This window comes from Cricetulus griseus, assembly GCF_003668045.3.
Source record: "Cricetulus griseus strain 17A/GY chromosome 1 unlocalized genomic scaffold, alternate assembly CriGri-PICRH-1.0 chr1_1, whole genome shotgun sequence".
NCBI lineage: Eukaryota > Metazoa > Chordata > Mammalia > Rodentia > Cricetidae > Cricetulus > Cricetulus griseus.
In genome coordinates, this window is record NW_023276807.1 from 82,213,260 (window position 1) to 82,235,560 (window position 22,301).

General features: G+C 40.6%; 2 pseudogenes; one reads left to right on the forward strand and one right to left on the reverse strand.

The window, feature by feature from the left end:
• The first annotated feature begins 4,967 nt into the window (after positions 1-4,967).
• Positions 4,968-11,137, forward strand: LOC100761256 (annotated as a pseudogene).
• A 9,555-nt stretch (positions 11,138-20,692) lies between these two features.
• LOC100761547 overlaps positions 20,693-22,301 on the reverse strand; it is an 82,961-nt pseudogene continuing 81,352 nt past the window's right edge.

The following is a 22,301-nucleotide window of genomic DNA, read 5'->3' on the forward strand; positions in this document are numbered from 1 at the left end:
TCTGGGTTGTGAGGAGCCTGGCAGCTTTGCTCAGCTATTCTCAGCCACTGACACAGCCTTTTCCTCTAAAATTTGTGATATATTTCCATATTAAACTTTTTTAAAAAACATGAGAGGGGGGGAGGGAATGGTACAAGTTGAGAGGGGGGCAGAAGAGAACTGAAAATGATTGCACATTGAACTAAATGTGCTACTTGAGAAAATTATAAGTGCCTAAAAACAGGAGTCTATAATGAAAGTGCCCTCCGAAGCAGAACTAGAATGCCACTGTTCTGATGCCGAGACACAATAAACCGTCCTACTAAACCTGAGGAGTTAGATTTAATAAGATGGGTGGTGTACTAAATAAATGCCAACTGATTATTAAAGATCTTTTTATTGAGGATTTACAACTATGTCATCAAATAGCTGAACAGTCTTCAGGTGTAATAAGACCCATACGAGAAACTTAATTTAAAGTAATGCAAAGAACCCAAAACACTATTACAAACAGACCATGAAAACTTGGGAAATAGATAAGTGAAGAGGCAAAAAACATCCCATCAAATTATTGTCAATAGTGGGGGTAGAGGCGGTGAGGGAGGACAAAATATCATTTCCATACGAGTCAACTAAATAGCTATTCAAAGGCGCCATAGCATGACAGAACTGCACACTGCTATGCAGATGTGCCCTCCCCTAGGAGCTGGGTATACCGCCCTTCTTTCCTTTGGAAAGAAAATTAACTTTTTAATGTGAATTCTCTGTGGTAAAGAAACCTTTGAATTTGTTAGAAAATGGCTTTGCAAAGTAAAGTGAGCTGAGCAGAGAGCTCCTGTGACTCCCCTGCTAGACCTGAGGGAGTGCTGAGAGGCATGGCGGACAGGGAAGGAGTGTGACATCAGGTTGAGAGACACAAAGGAAAGTGAGGAGGAGAGGAGACAGTACTTTAGAAGGGTGGGGAATGAGTTATTTGGTGGGGGCAGAGGTGGGGGCTCCCCTCACACTTGCTGTATGATGTGGAACAATTTACTCCTGATGTTTACGCTCCATCGTGTGTAATTAGTAAGCTGAGCTACAAGACCTCTAAGGTCCCCATGAGTTCTATAGCTCTCTCCTCTATTTTCAGGTCTTGTCCTAGGGGGCAGACCATATCAAAAACCCTCCAGAGTAACGAGACATGCCTGGAGTCCAAGAATAAGGGTGGGGAGCTTTGGTTCTGGGTGACTCTCTGAAGCCTTTGACTCTTCCCTCAGCCTTCTTGCTTGGCAGGTGGGACAGAATTGATTTCCATCACACATCACACAAATGACACGGCTATACTCACATCTGACAGGATTGCTTTCCCATGTAGGGCTGGCTAGAGGTAAGGACCAGACCTGAGCAGCTCACTGCTAAGCTGGCAGGTTAGCTGGGTAGACTTGCCACATCGTTTTGGTGCCTTATATGCATAATGAGAGTGAGTGGACAGGACAGTGTTCTGAGACAGGGAGACACACAAACATGACTGGGCAAGACTGAGGGGAACAGCTTCATGATCCTCTGCTACAACAAGCAAAGAAGTCATGTCAGAGAGCAAGCAAAAAGGGACACAAAATTCCACTATTGACAAATGTCACCATTTATACTCCAGATTCAGGTTCCTTGTCCTTGGACACAAGCGACATCAAATTTGTCCCTAAAATAACTAGCCTTTACATCCTTGCTACTTGAGGCTGTAGGTTAAGATGTTTGGTTGCCACTCATAAATCTGATCTCCTCTGGGACCTATTGGCATCCCCTGTCCCCTGCAGTTGTCTCTGAGAAGCCCTTTATTTTCTTCCCCCCAAAAGTATGGGAGGGTTAAAGAAAGTGTTATTAAAATATGCAAAGCAGTTCTTCACTTTCAGGAGAAAAGCACTCATCTCAGCTAGGAAGAACAGGGGATCAAAAGAATACTGAAAGAAAAATGAAGGCAAAAGGGGAATGTATGTTTCTACCTCTCTCCATCTCTGCTGATTTCACCAGCCAAGATCACAGCAGTTCTATACTGTAGAGGGACATCCGTCAATGCTAATCAATACATGTGGTGTTAGTCATGGATGATAAATTTGAAAGGGATTATAACTGTAAACAGTGATCAATAGAGACTTGCTGGAGGAGACAGAGAGGAAAAAACAACCTTAAAATGTTACACGGTTAATAAAGTAAGGGGGAGAGTCAGCCTTAAACAAAACTCCAAGAAAGCCACAGTGCTTCTAGTTCCTTCTCTTAGATCAGAGGGAGAGTGGGTGAATGGTTGTCCCTGAGACCATCTCAGAAGGCAATCACTACTAAAAGGGTGCATTATTAATTCACAGTGCATTTTGTGATTCTTTTGGTTGGAAGGCACATTCTCCATTATCATTTGGTTGAAGATTTGTTCCTGGATCTGAGCTGGCATCACTCAAAGCCCCCAGAGTATAGCTTGCCCTTTCCCAACACCACCCCCCTTCCCTCCTGTCTCTTCTCCCCTGCGCAGATTTCACCACCGCAGGCACATGACTGAGCAGCGCATTCACAAGCGTGACATTCCTCTCTGCAAACAAATATATCCTGAATCCAAGCAAAAGGGAGAAAAAATGCAGGGAGCCTCTGCTGCTCACCCACAGATGAATGAACTATCCGTCTTGTCACCAGGGGTCGGAGTGAAAGGTTACTTTGAGTCTATACCTTAGCTTCTCTGCTGACGTTAGCAGGCAGCTTCCTTAAAAATAAAGCAAAATAAAGAGTAAAAAAAAGATTCCTACCCTATCAAGCACTTAGCGGGTCCCTCTAGAACTCTCTGAGATTGTGTCTTCTCACCACCTTTGAAGCTACAGCTCCAGGCCTGACATAGACATTTTTTTTTTCTGCTGACCTTTTAGTGTCCTTTCTGCCAGAGTGTGTAAACCATAAGCTGATATATGAAGGCAATTTTTAGTGGTGCCACTTGTATCTGAGTGATTGCACACACTTTACGTTTCTGGCCTGCCACCCTTCCACCTTTCGAAGATCTCTCTATTTTCTTTTAAGGCAACTGCAACAAAGGTGAAAGCAAGTTTAACTGCTTCAAGACTTTGATGGCCAGAGCACCTGTTCAGGGGACTCATGACTGGCCAGTGTTTGGTTGCAAAGCTGAGGCTCCTTTGCTGCTCTTGGGGTCATCATAGCAAGAGGGATGTGGATAGAGATGATGCTGACACTTTTAACCAACTCCGTACCACCTTGCCCTCAGCTACATCCAGAATTGACAGGTATCAAAGCCACAGCCTTACTCAAAACTCAAAGAACACAGGGGCATTTTCTCCATAAATTCTTAGAACTGGGGCACTGGGACTTCTTCAGGCAGAGTTCAGAGAGAATTGGGGGAAGACTAAATACTAAGGGGAGATAGCAGTTGGCAGGGCCGTCCTTACTCTGCCACCTTGCCATTGACTCATCTCTCTCAGAATTCAAGGCTGTATTTGTGTGTAGAGCTGCAAATGCAGTCCTTCTAGGCTCTCAAATATGCTTGGACTCTGCAGGAATGCTCTAAGGGGTATACAAAGAAACAGCATTCGCTCTCATTCCAAGCTCAGAAGAAAAGCTCCAGAAGCGTTCTTACACTGTGTGCCATAAAGCCATCCCTTCAGTTGCCAATGTCAATCAAAGAATCATTAAAGGGTTCAAAGCTCAAGGAGACCCATCAAAAAATATCCTAGCCATCTCAAATAAGACTCAAACTCAGCCCCAACTACCTGGTCCTAATATTCCAAGAGACTATGCACCCCAGCAGCCAATGAAGAAGACTCTTAAGAGTTTTTCACTAGACTCTACACCAAATTTACCCTAACCAGTGTTTTTAACCATGAATGGGTAAGAAAGCATTTACTACTAATAGTCAGAGATGGAAAAATGATTTCAACACCTTAGTTCAACTCACTCCCGTTGATGACTCTATCATAGCTTGAGTGATAAGAAAAGCAAGGGAATACAGTGAACCTCTAGAAACTGTTCGGCCTGAAAACTTGCCTGTGTGCCAGACTGCTAGATCATGTAGCACCATGATAATGACAGGTTAATAGAGAGATATACCCTACCCTGTGGCAAGATTCTTGGGGAGTGGTATTCAAACTTTGAGTAGACATTTGGGAGGTGCTTTGTACATGGAGAAGTCATTCATAATAGTGTGACAACTAAGAAAAGAATGAGAATGTAGGAGCCAGCTATTGACCAGGGTAGCACAGGCTAAAACCAGTTCAGAAAAATGGGTAGAGGACAACTACCACATGCCAGACCTTGTAGGGAAAGCAGAGCAACTCTACAAAGTCTGCAGACAGCCCCTTCCCAACTTCTCTGTCAGGATCCTAGTCTCACTTCTCAGTGCAGACAAAGTGACCAAATTCTATTTGCCATCTGGTAGATTGTACAGAGCTAGAAGGGACAGAAGAGTTCCCAGAGATGAAGTTCTTGGAACTATGACTTCCCCTTGCTGCCATTCATAACTAACATCCTGACCAACTGAGGAGTCTGGGTCCAAGGGTTAATAAGGACAATCTGCCAGCCACTAAGTACTCATGGACAATGGAGGTTAGCACTCCAATCTAGAAACATCCCCTTCCAAAAGTGACAAAATTTTAGAGGTGCTCTAGTGAGGAGCCTAGAGAATAGCAGCAGTGACAGCTGCCAGGCATGGACTCTGAGCATAATTACATCATAAGTAATCTTAGTATTCTAGAGGCTGAGGCAGGAGGATGGCAAGTTCAAAGACAGTCTCATTCTGTCCCAAGAAACAAAAACAAAGAAACTATTGAAATCAAAGACAGCAGCTTTTAGAAAAGTCAGCGAGTTGTTGTCTCCACTGAATGCTGTTCTGGATCAGTACTCCATAAGGCAAGGGCAGCAGACTGCTTTGAGCTGCATAGTGATGGCCATAACAAGGGCAATTTGTAGTTTTCTGGCCAATGTGAGCAAATCCTTGCTCTTCCTGGCAGAGTTACAGAAACATCATGGCTGCAGAAGCAGAGAAAGAAGTAGGATATCTTGCCGAACTATTGGGCAGCATGTTCTCGATGATGAACAGAAAGCTCTTCTACCCAGGGTCAGTAAATAACTTGCAAAAAGTGGATGCCCATCTGTAGAAGAAAGGGTACTAGAAACTAACCCTGCAGGAAAACTTGCACTGTGATAGGTGAACTGCCTTTCTGATGCTCATCTGGAGAGCCCTGAATTAGACCCATGGCTTCCACAGCTTCACAGAACCTGTAGTCATGTGGGGATTCTAAGCCAACGCTTACCTTCTTCACACATCTTCCTGTCCTCAGACTACCAAGCCTTATTTCTCCTTTTTCGTTTGTCAGTTCTTGTGCTCTTATAGAAGTAGTAGCTTTCCTTTGAAGGAAACAAAGAATTTTCTCCTGGAAGAAGACACATTTGAAAATCATTAAACTGAGTAACCTCCAGGACAAGCTTCAGATAGCCATTCTGGTCTTTTGCTTGTTGATTGGTTGGTTGGTGTACTAAATAGAACAGAGAGTGAGCTTCTTAAAGAGAATCTCCCATCTAGGGATGACACAACTTTCACCAAGTGTAAGCCAGGCTGCACATCATCCCCTTGTTTCCATGGTCTCCATCTGTCTTCAGCAGAGACTGAAGTAAAGTGAAGGAGGGACACTGAGATGAACTAATAACTTCTGTCCCCATACTGTTCCCACCTTGGCCCCAGCCTTTCCTGTGTTTACAGTTTTATTCCTGGAGCCTCCAGGAGCTCAGAGAACCCCTTGATTGATGCTGTCAGTAAGATGAAGCACTCTAGTGTCAGGATTTGTCTTTTCTTCATTAAGTTTGAAAACATGCCCAGAGGCTACTCTGTGATCTACTCATCAATAAGTGGAAATCTACTGATAGACTCAAATTCATGCCAAGCGTTAGCGGAGAAAGGACAGGTACCTTGTCAGTTTCCTTCCCTAAACATTGCTGCTGTCATTCACTGTAGCCTGAGATCTGTGGGGTGAGGGGAAGACAAGGACATATGAACATTGGAATAAGGCTCTTCTGGGTGGGCCAATACCAGAAGCACAGGGTTCAGCATGGAGGCAAGAACCCTGCCAATGAGACACTGAGTGTCTGCCAACATTCACTCTTTCCAGGGAGCTGCCCTGAAATGGCTAGGCTAGCAGAACTCTAGGTACATCACCAATGACACATTCATGAAGGATCTCCTCACCCAACCTCCAGGAACTTTGGAGGACAAAGGAAGATGGAATTGGAGTTAACCAGGATCTAAATGTCTCCTTGCAGAGGATCGAATGACCAAGACAGACATTACTAAGTTAAAGTACAATAGAAAGAGGGAAAGAAGTTCCAAAGAGCCAGAAGAGTGGAAAGAAAATAACTGTGCAGAAAACTTAAGCTCCTAATCTACCTTAAAAAATAAAATTTAAGAATTCTATTTTGTGCCACAGGGAAAAGAGACCAAAAATATGTTTTTTAGAAAAGAAGACACTAGCCGGGCGTTGGTGGTGCACGCCTTTAACCCCAGCACTCGGGAGGCAGAGGCAGGTGGATCTCTGTGAGTTTGAGGCCAGCCTGGTCTCCAGAGTGAGTGCCAGGATAGGCTCCAAAGCTACACAGAGAAACCCTGTCTCGAAAAAAAACAAACAAAAAAATAGAAGAAGAAGAAGAAGAAGAAGAAGAAGAAGAAGAAGAAGAAGAAGAAGAAGAAGAAGAAGAAGAAGAAGAAGAAGAAGAAGAAGACACCAAAATTCCTATTAAGCCAATAGGCATTAGCTTGAGAGCACTGACCTGCAGATTTCAACTATCAGTACTGAAAGTGATTGATCACCAATCCACCATGATTTCTTTAACATAGGATGGGGGAATGTCAATATTGCCAGACGGTTCTTAAAAACCCAGCTGTGTAGCAGTAATGTTGTCTATGATGGGTACCTGTGCTACAGAGCAAGGACAGGAGTTAGGATGCCTTGTTCATATTGGCTCATAATGGCATTTCCTTTCCTTTCACTTCCTTTCCTTTCCTTTCTTTTCCTTTTCCTTTCCCTTTCCCCTTTTCTTTTCCCTTCTCGTCTCCAGGATGCACTCTTTGCCCAGCATTACTTACCGCTGAACTGGAGAAATGACCTGCTAGTTCACAGACAGGCTCCAAAGGCGGCTTGGAGCATGTGTCTTTTGCGCATCTACTGTGCTTTTGCATGCACGTCTTGGACTTTTACTGGTCCCTATCCAAGCAGCTCTGCTTTGCTTGGGGAGCATCTTTTTATCCCTTTTATTACGATGTTCAAGAGTCATTAAGAGTACATCTTCATTCACTCTTCAGCTAATACCCACTGATGACCTGTGGTGAACCCTGGTCTCTACTCCTGTTACAGAGACAGAGACAGAGGAGAAAGCAACAGCAAAACATTACCATGTGCAACAGAGATTCTGTCACGACCAGAGGCAGGGACAGCCTCCTTGCAGGGAAAATTGGAGATGCATCTGAAAAGAGAATTCCTCAGGTGACATTGATGAGGCTAGAGAGAGGTTCCAGAAGGAAGAAGAACCATGTTAGGAGGCACCTAAAGAGCATGAGCATTGGAGGAATAATTGTAATAACAGACAATATCCCGCTGGAACTTACCACCAGCAATGACAGTAAAACTTCTCACAGTTCATTCAATGCCCCAACAGCTCTAGAAGGAATGTGATATGATTGTTCTTCTTGTCAGATAAAATATGGGAAAAGGAAGTTTCTCAAGGTCAAGCTGCCAGTGAGTAGCACTGTGAACAGCAGCCTGTAACAGGCTTTCTTTTGGGCCACCAACCAGCTCCCAAATCATGACATGGAAACTTATTAATTATGAATGCTCAGCCTTATCTTATTATGTTTGTCCCACTAGCTCTTATACTGTGATTTAACCTGGTTTTCTTCATCTACATTTTGCCTTGGGGTGTTTTACCTTTCTTTCATTATGTATGTCCAACTCCTTGTTTCCTCTGGCTGGCTGGCTGGTGGCTTCCTGCCTCGCTGGCCCTGGGTGTCTCCCTTTCTTTCTGCCTCATTCTCTCTCTCTCTCTCTCTCTCTCTCTCTCTCTCTCTCTCTCTCTCTCTCTCTCTCTGTCTCTGTCTCTTCTCAAGCCTATATTCCCCCTCCTACTTATTCTGTCTGCCTGGCATCCCCACCCATCCCTTTACTGCCTATTTATTGGCTGTTAAGCTTTTTATTAGACCAATCAGGTGCCTTAGGCAGGCAAAACAATGCATCTTTAATTGTTAAACAAAAGCAGTATAAACCAATGTAACACATCTTTGCCCAGTTAAAGTAATCTTCCACAATAGCACCTCTGACTCCAGAGACCATACCCTTCTACCATGGCAGACAACAGAAGATCGGCTGAGGGGGAAGACAGAAAACAGGAATAATGGTGAATACTGGGCTGGGACCCCAAATGCACATTAAGCATTGTTCAAAATCTATGGGGAATTTAGACAGGGATGGCAGACAATTAGACTAGTAAAGATGACTCTGTAGCCATGGCAAAAAAAAATTATGACAGGAAAAGAATAAGCAAAAGGCAGGCATTTTTAGCATTAAATCCAAAGGAAGAATTCCTGTCTTTTTAAATAAACTCCTCTCTCTCTCTCTCTCTCTCTCTCTCTCTCTCTCTCTCTCTCTCTCTCTCTCTCACACACACACACACACACACACACATACACACACATACACACATTTGTAAATAGACAAATGTAAAAAAGTATAAATACTTTTTAAATTATAAAGAATACTGCAAATTTGCTTTTAGACAAGATGGAGTGAGAAAAAATTGGATTCACACTTCTGTCTAAAACAATTAGAAACCAAACAACATATATGAAACTAAAACTGTATTTTGATCAGTGGCTATTTGGCAACAAAGGCCAGGGTTCCCTGGGAAAGAAACACCTGATCCTCATGGTAGCCCATGTTTATTTTCATTAATGTGACAAAGCATCTAAAACCATTTACAAGGAGCAAGGTTTTAGTCTGCTTGTGATCTACAAATTTGAATTCATGGTCTCCTGACCCAGGGCATTTGCGCCCATGGGTCAGCCCATAGTGGCTGGGTGGCTGGGGAGAGTGTGGTGATCCTATTATAGCATCTGAGGAAGGAAATACAGAGAAAGGAGTGGTGATCTCAATCTCTGTTTAAATCACACCCCTCCCAAGACCTCCACTAAGCCCCACTTGCCAACTGAGTGGCAATCAAGCCATTGACACATGAGGCTTTGGGCATGAATCAGATCAAAATTCACACACAGCATTTCCCCAACTCACCACTTGCAGAAGGTTCCAGATCACTGTGTAAGGAAAGGGACCCACATAGAGCCCAGTGCTCTTCCAGTATTAAAGACATGAATCTGGTTTTCTTGCCAATAGTTAGGGTATCCAGGGAAGCTACTGGAGAGGGAGTGGCTTCAGAGGCACAAAACCCTGTGGAGGGAAGGCTGAGGAAGGTCCACTTGGGAGTTAAGCCAAGCACTGGCCAACTGTGAAGGAACTAGGGAAATAAGCCAGGCCAGTAGGGAAAATAGAAAAAAGGAACAGGGCTGCTCTGCTAGCTAGTACAAGAACAGTGACTGTATAAGGTAAGGTTTTGCTGTAAACTTCTCTGATCTGGACTGAAAAAGCAGAACCATAATCTTCCAAATAATTTTGCAGTGTCTCATAATAAAGCTCAAAAAATATTTATAAGAACACTAAAATATATAAGACCTAACATCGAATTCATAGTATCTGTTAGCCAATAAAAATAATAAGGCCTACAAAGAAGTAGGAAAAAAAGTCATCATAATTAAGAGAAAAAACAAGAAATTTGAAGCTGGCCCATGGTAGAATTGGTAGACAGAACATGGAAAGTAATTAGAATAATTCTTGTTACTTTGAAAAAGGCAGAGATTGCCCTCTTGCTTCAGCTGCACATGTACTAAAATTGGGATGATACAGATTTGCATGACTCCTGCTCATGACACAAAACTCATGAAGCATTTCATACTTTAGAGAGGTATGGAAATCTGTGTTGCAACACCTGAAAGACTAATTGACATTTTAGAGTATGGGGAAACCAATTGGAGAAGAACAACCTACCTTGTCCTCCGTAGAGCTGATAGAATGCTTGACATGGACATTGAATCCCAAATAAGGACAACTGTGGATCAATAAGTCCTGGAGGCAAGTACCAATGTGGAGCCTGACCAAAAGAAGTAAGACAGCTTGCTGAAGATTTCCTGACAGACTATATTCATATCAATATTGGTGTACGAGAACTGAGTGCAAACCATAACAAAGATGGTGGATGTATGTCATGATGTAGAAAAGGATGAAGTTATTCATCTAATGAAAGAGATCATGCATGAGGAGAATAAAACCTTTGTTTTTATTGAAACCAGAAGAAAAATGAGAGAAGATGGGTGGCCTGCCATGGGTGGTATCCATGGTGACAGTAGTCAACAGAAGTACGACTGGGTTCTAAATGGATTCAAACACGGAAGATCTATTCTGATCATTACCGATGTGGTCTCCAGAGGAAGATGTGAAATTTGTCATCGGTTATGACTATCTTAACTTCTCACGATTGTATTTATCAGATTGGAAGAACTGGCTTGCAGCACCAAAATGGCACAGCATACACCTTCTTTACACCTAATAACACAAAGCAAGTAAGTGATCTTATCTCTGAGCTTCAGGAAGCTAATCAAGCAGCTAATCCCAGAATGCTTCAGTTGGGTGAAGACAGAGGCTCAGGTCATTGCAGGGATAGAGAAGGAATGAAGCGTGATCATCATGACAGATACTCTGAGGGCAAAAGGGTGGATTTAATACCTTTAGAGACAGGAAAAATTATGGCAGAGGCTACTCTAGTCTGCTTAAGAGAGATTTGGGGGCTAATACTCAATGGTGTTTACAGTGCTGCAAATTATACCAATGGGAGCTTTGGAAGTGATTTTGTATTTTCTGGTATACAGACCAGTTTTAGGACAGATAATTCAACAGTATTTACCAGAACAGTTACGATAGCTCTCAGCAATATGGAAGGAAGTAAGGATGCAGACATGCACAAAGTTATGCACCAACAGGCATACGCAGATCCTGCGACTCCAGCTTCTATGCCTATGATCAGCTATCCGAAGCCAACAAGATAGTCTCAATAAGACTTAGAAGTATGAATATGCAAATGTCTCCTTTTCATAATTGTTCTTTATATTATATCATCAGACAAGATAGTTACTTAAGAAAGATTGGAAATGCAGAAACTACCGCAGTGCAGCAGTAATTATGGTGCACTTCTTTCCCTATTTAAATTGGATGTTTCTCTACATTCCTGAAACAATTTTAAGGGTTTTCTTTTTGTCCTAGAAAATGCAAGCAGTGTTTTCACAAAAGTAACTGTACAGTGATTTCAAGTACAACAAATGAAGGCTGTGCATGGCCTTCCAAAAAAAAAAAAAAGATTTGAAGACTGAAAAAAGAAGATAAAAGAATATTTGATCATGCCAATTAAAAACTGGAAAGACAAGTTTTGAAAAATGACCCAAGTCAAACTTTTAAAGATTAAAAACTTTGAGGTGTGAAGTGAAGCAGATTCTAGATCAGAGAAAGAGTGGGTTGAACACCACTGAAGAAAAAGTTAGTAAATAGAAGACACATTAACAGAAATTTCCCAAATGGACAGAAAATCAAGAAACTACAAACCATGGGACAATGACAAGAGGCATACTACTCATGTATTTGACTTTCTGAAAGAGGCTTAGAAATGACATTGAAGACTATTCACCAAAATAATTGTAAATATTTCTAAAAATTACAAACCACACACACACACACACACACACACACACACACACACACCAGCAGTAAACTATGTAAAGGCACATAATTATCAAATTTCTTACAAATGAATGATAAAGAGGAAAAATATAAGAGAAACAAGGATCTGAATGGAGGAAATTTTTACTTGGAAATAACATGAGCCAGAACACATTGGAGTAGCTTATCTACTGTTATTAAATACAGAAATAAATTGTCAACATGAAAATAGTAATTAAAATAGGGGCAGAGTGAGTATATCTTTAAATATATGAAAGGTAAAATAATTCACAATTAAAAGAAACCCATTACATGAAGTGCCAAATAATTCACAAGCAGAAGAAAAATAGAAGAGGCAGATTTGAAGTACACAGAAATATGAAGTGTACTAGAAAAGAAAACCAGATAGATATGTGTTTTATGTTGTTTAAATTACTTGAAAGATAATTGGGTATTTAATGCAAAATCAAGTTAAAATCTATTGTGAGTTTTCTAATATACACGAAAGTATAATAGCACAAAGGTCAGGAGAGGAGAAATGTCAGTCTACTCTTACAAAGTACATGTGCATCAAGCAGCACAGCTCCATGCAGATTTGATGAAGCTCTATGCTATAAAGTGGGAATGGCTTCATATTAACAAGAGGGGCAGCTACAGATAGAAAAATCCAGTTAGCCTATAGAAATACGGGACTCATCAAGTACCATGGCAAGGCATGTGTAATGGTCAAGATGGCCATATGGAGAGCAGATACCTAAGTGAATGTGTATAGTTGACATGAGTATGGCCATGTCAAGGACCCTAATGCCCCAGACCCATGGGAAAGGCAAGACCTTTCTTCCCCAGATCAGGATGTGGGGAAGAGCAAGGCCTTCTGGTTCAAGTATAGACATTGACTGTGTAGGAAGGGTCAACCACAGCTTTCTCCTACAAATTGACAGCAGCCTGGGACTACTCCCATAGAGAGACCCCTACCAAATTAGCTAGCCTGCCTCCTCATTCATTCAACTATATAAAATAAACATGCTGAGTGTCTGGATTGCTGGTATATGTCCATGAAAGTGCACAGCCCACCCGACCCCAGCCTTCCTTTATGTGTGTCTGTCAATTCCCTGTTACCCCAGTCAAATCAATCCCAAAGCCATGCAAGTTGCAGCACAGCTACATCTATAATTAATGCTGCCTTCTTCTCTGGTCCATTAGAATCTCAGGAAAGACGGCTCACTATGTGTAGTGCTGTTAAACTTCCTATAAAATAATTTTCCTCTTTATCCGGACTGCTACAATTTGTACCACATAAATTACAACTTACAACTTGAAATCAATTATATGCAAAATTCAGATTTTTATCATATTTCTAATTGCTGATAAATTTTCTGCATTTGGAAAGGTAAGGGAAAAGACCAGTCTAACATTATCCAAGGAAATAAATAATTCTCATCAGAAGGTTGGGGAGGTCTTCATTGCTCACCTTCAACAGTCCAGGAATTCTGGTGTTGCTGTTTTTTTTTTTTTTTTTTTTTTTTTTTTTTTTTTTTTTTTTTTTGATGCCGCATCTCTGAGGATGATGCTAGTATGTTGATGTTAATAGGTTTAGACACAGCCAGAGGCCTCTGTGCTCCTCACCAGGTAAGTGTGAGGGGTAGAGCTTTGATTTAGATTCAATCTCTGGCATCATCCTCAGCCAGGTAAGCTCTTCTTCTGAAATAACAACCTTCTCTTAGAGCTACTACTAGGCTCTCTAGCAGCAACAAGTCAGGGTGGGTACTCTTTAAAATCAGCAAATACTCTTCTTTGCCTTAGCATCTCTCCAGCCTCAAATGGTATTCTTTACCCCCAGTAACACCATTTAGTGCATAAATTATTTTGTCTGGTATTAATATAGTCAGCGTTAGCATAGTAGATCTCTTTCTTTCAATCTATCTCACTATAGTATAACTTATTTGTATATTGATACTTATGATGACTAATTGCTGTGATCATTGTTATGGTTTAGCTTAAATCCAAAATCTTTTTATTTCTAGTATAAATATGTCTATTTTTTGTTCTTTTTTTCTCCTTTCCCATTTTCTTTGGACCAATGAAATACTGTTTATGATTCCATTCTATCTCTAATGTTGTTATCCTCATTTCTTTCTGCTATTGTTTTAACAGTTGTTCACTTAGCTAGTATGGCTGTTTTAACTAGTCAGCTGATTAAAACTTTAAAAAAATGATTGTGCACTGTAAATACATACAAGTTTTACTATTCAGTTGCACCTGAAGTAAATTGTGAACTAAATTAAATAGCTAGGTACATGCACCTGGTAGGATAAAGGAGCACCATGAGCTCCAGGCCAGCCTGTGCCACATAGCAAGACTCTGTTTGGGAAACTAGGAAAACAGAAAATCTTATTTTGAAAATAGAGACAATGTTGGGGGTGGCAGCAGCTTATATACGAGCTCTGGGATACAGACAGGAAATCTACACTTTACTGACAATATCTTCTTTGTGTTGCCCACAGCAAGACTTCAAACACAATTAAGCTCCTTTTAGGCGATGAATTGCCCCGTGGAACACAGAACAATGGGTGAGATTGAGGTGCTGAGTGAGAAATTAATATGGAAGATGAGTCTCATAATGTCATTTTATGGAACCCTCACACAACCCTGAGTGATTACTGTTATTCTGATTTACAGGTACATAAAAGCAGTTGAGAACACCATGTATTACATTTTGTCATGTAACAGTAGAAGTAAATCGGAAGAAAGACACTAGAGGCCAAGTTTGCATGACCCATGTGTTGTGATCTTCTCTGCTGTCAGCCCAGAGTATGCCTGATGCTAAGTAAGTGCTCAGTCCATCTTTGTTGAATAAATGATTAAGAATGCAGAATAAAGTAGAGATGTGAAGACATAGTTAGACACAAATGTCACCTATGAACTGGTCCTATGGGTGTTTGGTTATAGAGGTGTGTGCCGCCTCTTAGAAAGGGCCCCCTCCTTCCTGAAACCCCATTCTGGCTCTTCACACACTGTTTTATGGTGACACAGCGACTCCTCCCCTTCCCTTTTGGAAGGAAACTTTAGCATGTTTAAATTGTTAGGGAGCCAATAGAGATGATGGTGACAGTGATGATGAACAATTGATTAATTAATTCATGATTTTTTTGGATTCCAGTAATGACAGTTTAAGTAAAATAAAGATCAACTATTCAGAAGAGAGAAAGTTGCTTAAAATAAAAACAAGCTATGGCTATCTTAACTTAGCTGTACCCTGGGCCCAGTTTACACCAGTTGGAAAAGGATAATTATACATGGAGCTAAGATCTGATACAGGCCTAAATTCAGTAGGCCTTTTTGATGGTGAGGCAGAACTACTTAGGCAGATGGAAACCCTGTTCTAAAACAACTATTAAGATGGAGTTTGGAACTTGTCTACAAAGAAAGAGAGTCCACAAAGGCATTGCCCCCTTGCTACCCACCTTCTATAACAGGATGTCCAAGCAAATCACAACTCCCTTCCCTCTTCAACCAAAAGATGATGAAATCCAGTCTCAGACTGGATGAGTATTTCAGGCCTCCAAAATAATGGTGTGGGCATAACCATGAGACACCAGGGCTGGGGAGGTACCCAACATGCTTAACACTGAAAAACACTGAAAAAAAAAAACTACACAAAACTAGAAGTATTTGTCAAGGAGGAGTAGCTGGAATGTTGGGGCTATCCTCTGTGAGCCCTCTGAAGCCATCTATGGTCCTATGTGACCTTCTGTTTCCCAAGTAGTCTTATTTCTCCATCCTCAAGAAACAGGAGACAGAGGGTAGAATACATTTTCACAGAGAACATAGGCTGCTCAACTGCTACAGGAGACTCTCAGTGCAGGAGGATGGCCCACCTGTCCAGTCAGGTTTCCTCCTCTACCCCTGATTACAGCTTGAAGGTTCAGAGTTACAGAAAGGTTATTATTCTTAATAAAATACTAATCTCTCATGCATTTGAGTAGGGCTTCACTGGCTTCTAAAGCACTTCCATTCCCATTTCCTCGTGGACAAGGCCAAACAGGCCTGATGGAAGAGCAAAGAAGCCAAAACAAGACAGAACAATGAAAGAAAATAAGGAGCCACCTTCTGCTCAAATATTGAAAGAAAAGAAAACAGAAAACTAGAAACATAAACCCACAGCCAAAGATGAGAGAAACGGGTGGATCAAGGAACCACAAAGCAAAGCAGCATACTAATCAGAAAAATCAATATGAATTACAAGAAAACCGAAGGTGCAGCTCAAAATCTAAACCACACCAGCTAGCTCTAAAATAGCCTCTCAGCATCCACGAGTACAGGATCTACAGGACTTCTCTGAGATAACTCGGCTACACTAGTTACCTGCAAAGATCTGCTGAGCACAGACAATTCCTTTTATTTAAGTAGCAAGACATTGCAAGAAGAAATTGTAAGCAGAGTGCTCATTCCAACCACTGTTTTTATGATTCTAAAATGGAGGGTCTCCACCTCCATTGATGCCACCAGTCCATCTCACTTTCAGCAAGCTTACATGTGCACATGGCAGGGCCCATGTATCTGTGAGCTTTTTCCCAGTAAGGCCAGGCTTAATTACACAGAGTGATTGCCATTGTACTAAGTATAAGGCTCCACTTGTAGATCCAAACTTCCTAGCTGGGATCAGAGGAGGAGAAGTCCTGACTGAAGAAGCGGATTGTCTTTATGGACTGGCAAGCCCCATCCTTATAAAGATGCAGAAAGCTACAAACTTCACAAATAAGTCCATGCTAGCATGCTTCTGCTCTCTGCAATTCAGCTCACAAGTCAAACTTAATTAATTTATCCTGAGATGAAAGGACAGGGTAGCTTAGAAAGGAAGCAAAAGTCAAGTTATTCGACTACCGGGCAGAAGATAGTTTTATTATTCAAAATGCATTCACTAAACTTAAACAAGTTAGCAATACAGAGTTGTCAGCTTCCTTCAGCACTGTCTCTAACAAAGAGATAAAGATGATCTGCAGTGGGCAATTTACTATTGGATTGTGTGATCTAGTATTCACAAGAATAGTATGCCATCTGAAGTTGACTCCGAATTTCTTGAAAGTCTATTTGAGTGATGTGAAGCTTTGGACTCTGAAGGGCAGTGTTTGGATACATGTTTATTTTCTCTAATGCTTGATCTCTTGGGACTGGAGAGATGGCTCCACAGGTAAGAGCACTTACTCTTTCAGGAAGTCTAATTCAGTTCCAAGAATCCACAGTGGACAGCTCACAACTGCCTTCAATTCCACCATCACAATTTGATACCCCCTTCTGACCTCCAAGGAAACCTGCATACAATGGAAAATATACAGACAACAAGACCATACACATACACAAAAATAAAAATGAATGTTATTTTGAATAAGAAAGACTTGTTTTCTTTATTTGTAAAATTGAACTATTTAAAAATCAATGATACATTTAAAGTATGTGTCTATTGTCTAGCACATGTTAGATACCCAGGAAATATTTACATTTCTTAATATGTCTCTGTCTCTGTCTCTCTCTCTCTCTCTCTCTCTCTCTCTCTCTCTCTCTCTCTCTCAACTCTGCTCTGGGCTAAAAAAGTAAGCATCGTTTGATAGCCCACAGGACAGATGGTTAGAAATTAGAAACAAGCAGGAAGACAAAAGGTGAAGTGTGAAGTATGTACATTATCTATGTCCTGGTGCATTCCATCATCAATGCTTATGGGAACATACCTAGCTCTTTCTTATACTCCTTATAAGACTTTAGACTCCATGTCAAGTGTTTTATTCCTGTCATAACTGCCTTGGAAAATCTATAGCACTTAAGTCCTGGCAAGTTCACAGTTATTGAATGAAATTTGTTTACAAATTTATATACATTACATGTGTTTTGCATTAGGAAATAATCTATCCACACTAATAATTATTTTTGATACTTAAAATTTATAATATCATAAATATTCTTCAAGATACTGTAACAATTTTAGATGAAGACAATGTGAACATTTTACACATTCCAGTGCATTGATATGTATACAGGTGTGTCCTTCATATACATATTTACATATATCTTAATCAGATATAAGGATTCAATGTTACTGGATTAACCTATAGTAGGGTTATGCCATGTCAATGTTGAAAATGGAAGGTTTCTATACCATTGTCCTATCTCCCAAGCAATAGTTGTAAGCCCATGAATTTAGGAATACCTACTTAAATAGTTCTTATTGTATATTTGGCTCTCATTGTTATATTAGTTCATTGAATATGTCAGTTTTATTTTACCAAATATTCTGGGTTTATCTGCAGTGGTATATCTGACTGATATTAACAGCTGAGTTCATAGATTTATAAATAAAAAACACCACTGTACTCTATAGATGGACCCCATCCAATCAATTAAAGACTGAAGCAGAACAAAGGGGCTGGGAAATGTGAATGCTTCCTGTCTCAGTTAAACATGAGTCTTTCCTTGCCTTTAGATTCAAACTGAAAAACTGACTCTTCGTAGGTCTTGAGCCTATTGGCTATCAGAGTACAACTTATACGCACGCATGCGTGTGCGCGCGCACGCGCGCGCGCACACACACACACAGATATATATATATATATATATCTGTGTGTGTGTGAGAGAGAGAGAGAGAGAGAGATTGCTAAGATGAGTTACCCTCCTGACAAGCTTTATTGGGAGAGCTACCACATCATATCCTGAAGTGGAAAAGCAAAGCTTCATGTCTGAGAAAACTTCATTAGGAAAGATAGCTATCCATATAGAATGATGGGGCCCTTAAACAAGATACCGGTTAGTTTCCAGAATATTAAGAAAGCAGGGTGTCTTAGTCAATGTTCTATTGCTATGAAGAGACACCATGACTATAGCAACTCCTTTAAAGGAAAGCATTTAATTGGGACTCACCTACAGTTCAAAGGTTTAGTTCATTATCATCATGGCAGGAAGTGTGGCAACATACAGGCAGACATGGTGCTGGACAGGTACTAATAGTTCTACATCTGGTTTGTCAGGCAGCAGGAAGAGAGAGAGACACTGGGCCTGCTTGAACATTTGAAACCTCAAAACCAATCCCCAGTAACACACTTACTACTCCAATAAGCTATTTTTCCTAATCCCTGTCAAGTTGTGCCACCCGTAATAACCAAGCCTTCAAATACATAAGCTTAAGGGAGCCATTGCTATCAAACCACCACACATGCAGAATATAGGCAGCATAATGTGGTCTTGGAGGGAGAGATGGGGAAAGTCAGACTGGTTCCATAAGCCAAAGCAGTTTGTCAGTCTTGTTCCTTTCCTTGGGGATGGTGAGATAAGTTTCTATATCTGTGACCTAGTCTCTGTGCCAGGATCCAGGGAGAAAGGCACTAGATAAGAGTAGAACTTTAGTTCAAGGTTGTCAGGATTGTACATCAGGGAACCGGTCTTGCTCAAAACTGCAAGCAGATAGGATAGAACACATCTATCCTATGTAAGAGCTGCAAAGTCACAGAACTGATTGCTTATAGAGCTCTGAAAAGAGCCTCATAATAGCCTAGCCTGACTTCTGATAGAGCAGCCCAGAATCTGTATCTGATAACCTCTAGTGTATCTTAGTACCTTTCAGGCTCCACAGCACATGCCCTACTTGGATAAATGATGGATGTATGACAAGATAAACATTGACTTAGCTACTTTTTCTACTGCTGTATTAACACACCATGACCCAGGTAACTTACAGAAGTCAGAGTTTATTTGGGGCTTACAGTTCAGAGGGTTAGTTAGAGCCCATGACCATCATGTTAGGGAGTATGGCAGCAGGCAGCAGGCATGGTGCTGGAGCAGTAGCTGAGAGCTCACATATTGATCCACAAGAGCAAAGCAGAAAGAGACATATTGGGAATGGCACGAGTCTTTTGAAACCTCCAAGCCAGTCTCCAGTGACACACCTCCTCCAACAAGGCCAAGCTCCTAATCCTTCTAAACACTTTAACCAACTAGGGACAAAGTATTTAAATATCTGAGCCTATGGGGGCCATACTCATTTAAACCACCACAGACAGCTAGATAGGTAGACACATACATACATACATACATACATACATACATACATACATACATACATAGCTAGATAGATGATAGATAAATATGTATTATATAGTAATAGTCTCCAACTTGAGACATCCCTCCTATATGGAAGAGGGGGACTCGAAAGACTCAAAAATAATAAAACCTACCCAAGTCCAGGAAAGCTTGCAAGATTCACAAAACTTCCCTAAGGTTTTAAAGAGGTAAACAATTACTAAGGAGAAGAGACTGTCTGACCCCACCGCTGGAGCTGTCTGCAAGTCATCCAGGGAGCTCTTGGAATGTAGCATTCATGAACTGTCCCATGATAGGGTGAGACTGATGTGACTAATGTGCTACTTTTGGGTCATCCATCCTCTTCTAAAAACCCCTCTCTTACACTCCTACGTGCACGCTCAGTGGAGTCACTTGTTCACTAAACTAGGATTGTGTGAGGTTACAATTGCAATGAAGTCATTGGTTTGATAAGGCTGGGTGGGATTATTTCCTGGGTTCATTGTTGGTGCCCTATCTTTGGTGAATATACATTTGTTTATGTATCTCCAGGAAAATTTGCACAACACCTAGACAAAAGGGATCCTTGACTTAGGTCTTACAATTTAAAGAATGCTACTTGTCATAAATAAGGTAAAAGGGCATTTATTGAAGAAAAATGGCAGTTAGGTGCCCAGAGCTCATAATTGTTACAGAAAACCCACCACCCTACACACCACCCTCTGGTATCTCTCAGAATCCCAGGACAACCTCTCAACAGCTGTCTCCCGATAACCTCATGTAAAGCACCTGTGTTTGGATTCCATGAACATTTGTGGATTATGCTGCTATTGACACTGGTACTGATGTTCCTGCTTCTGACTTTGATACTGATACTGCTGCTGTTGACACTGATACTGATACTGTTTTCCAATATGGAGAAACAAAGCATTAGAACTGCTTAGCTGAAAAGGTAAACATATAAGTTATCATGTCAAGTCCTCTTCAGATAGCTGGAATTCAAACTGTTCTTGCACAACTCTGCCTTCCCAGAAGCACTGAGCATTCTTTTCATGCTTTTATTTGTGTTTCAATTCATAATCTCAGAGGCACTCACAAATAAATATGGCATTTACAGTAGTTGCATGAGGTGACTAGAGAACATTTTGCAATATCACAGTACCTTTACACTTAAATTTATGTATGTATGTAAATCTAGGAGTAACATTCATGAAGCATGGTGGGAAGCTTTACCCTAGCTTTAGGTGCTAAAGCTAGAACAATTTTACTTTCTCAAAAAAAAATTAATTCTATTTTCACAAACTTAAAATGCAACCTTTATTCATATAATTTCAAACAAAAATGTTGATATGGTTAAGTGCAGGTTATAATTTGCTATTTTCCATAATAGTCCAAAATATTTAGAAGAAAAAGAACTTTTCAAAAGTATACATCATCATTTTTCAGAAAACGTAATCATTGGCACTTTCAAGTTTAATTTTTATTTCTTAAATCACTACTGTCAATAGAAAGCCAAATATGCAAAAATTTTGGTTGACATAATCAACAATTTTTATTGAAATTAAAGTAAGGAGATAAAATACATAGATACCTTCATTGTATTATTTGACCAAGCATCACTGACTTTTTGTTAGGATTTTTATTGCTGTGAAGAGACACCATGACCATGCCAACTTTTATAAAGAAGACATTTAATCATGGTGGTTCACTTACAGTTTCAGAGGTTCAGTCCATTATCCTCATGGTGGGGAGAATTGTGTTATGCAGGCAGACATGGTACTGGAGAGACAGCTGAGAGTCTTATATTTTACAGGCAACAGGAAGTCGACTGAGACACTGGGCGGTCTCCTGAGCATTGGAAACCTCAAAGCCCACACTAACAAGGCCATGCCAACTCCAACAAAACCACACTTCCTAATCATGCCACTGCAAGTGAGATTATGGTGGCCAATTACATCCTAAGTACCACATCAGCCATAGAAATGACTCTGATTTTCTCAGTAACAATTAAATTCTGTCGTCTTTGATTTTATGCCAACTTTTAGCTATATAAAAAACAGCTTTGCACATATTTATTGATTTTGCCATTGAAAAATACACGACATGAAAATAGATACATTTTATATGAATTCTTAGCTTCATCTACAACCTTTAGATATTTGAACATCATATGAGTCTTAGACCTTACAAGTATTAGGATAAGCCTATAGCCCATTCTCAAAACATTCAAGATGGCAGGTAGATGAAGTTGTGACTATGTACACGTGATCAGATGAATGACACCTTTTCTGTTTTGCCATTTTAAGAAGAGACATCACATTTGTTATTTTTCTAACCTCTGTGGCAAAAGTGCTCACAAAGGCAATTTAAGAAAGAAGGGTTTGTTTTGACTTCTGATTTGAGGAGGTAGACTCTATCGTAACAGAAAAGTAATGG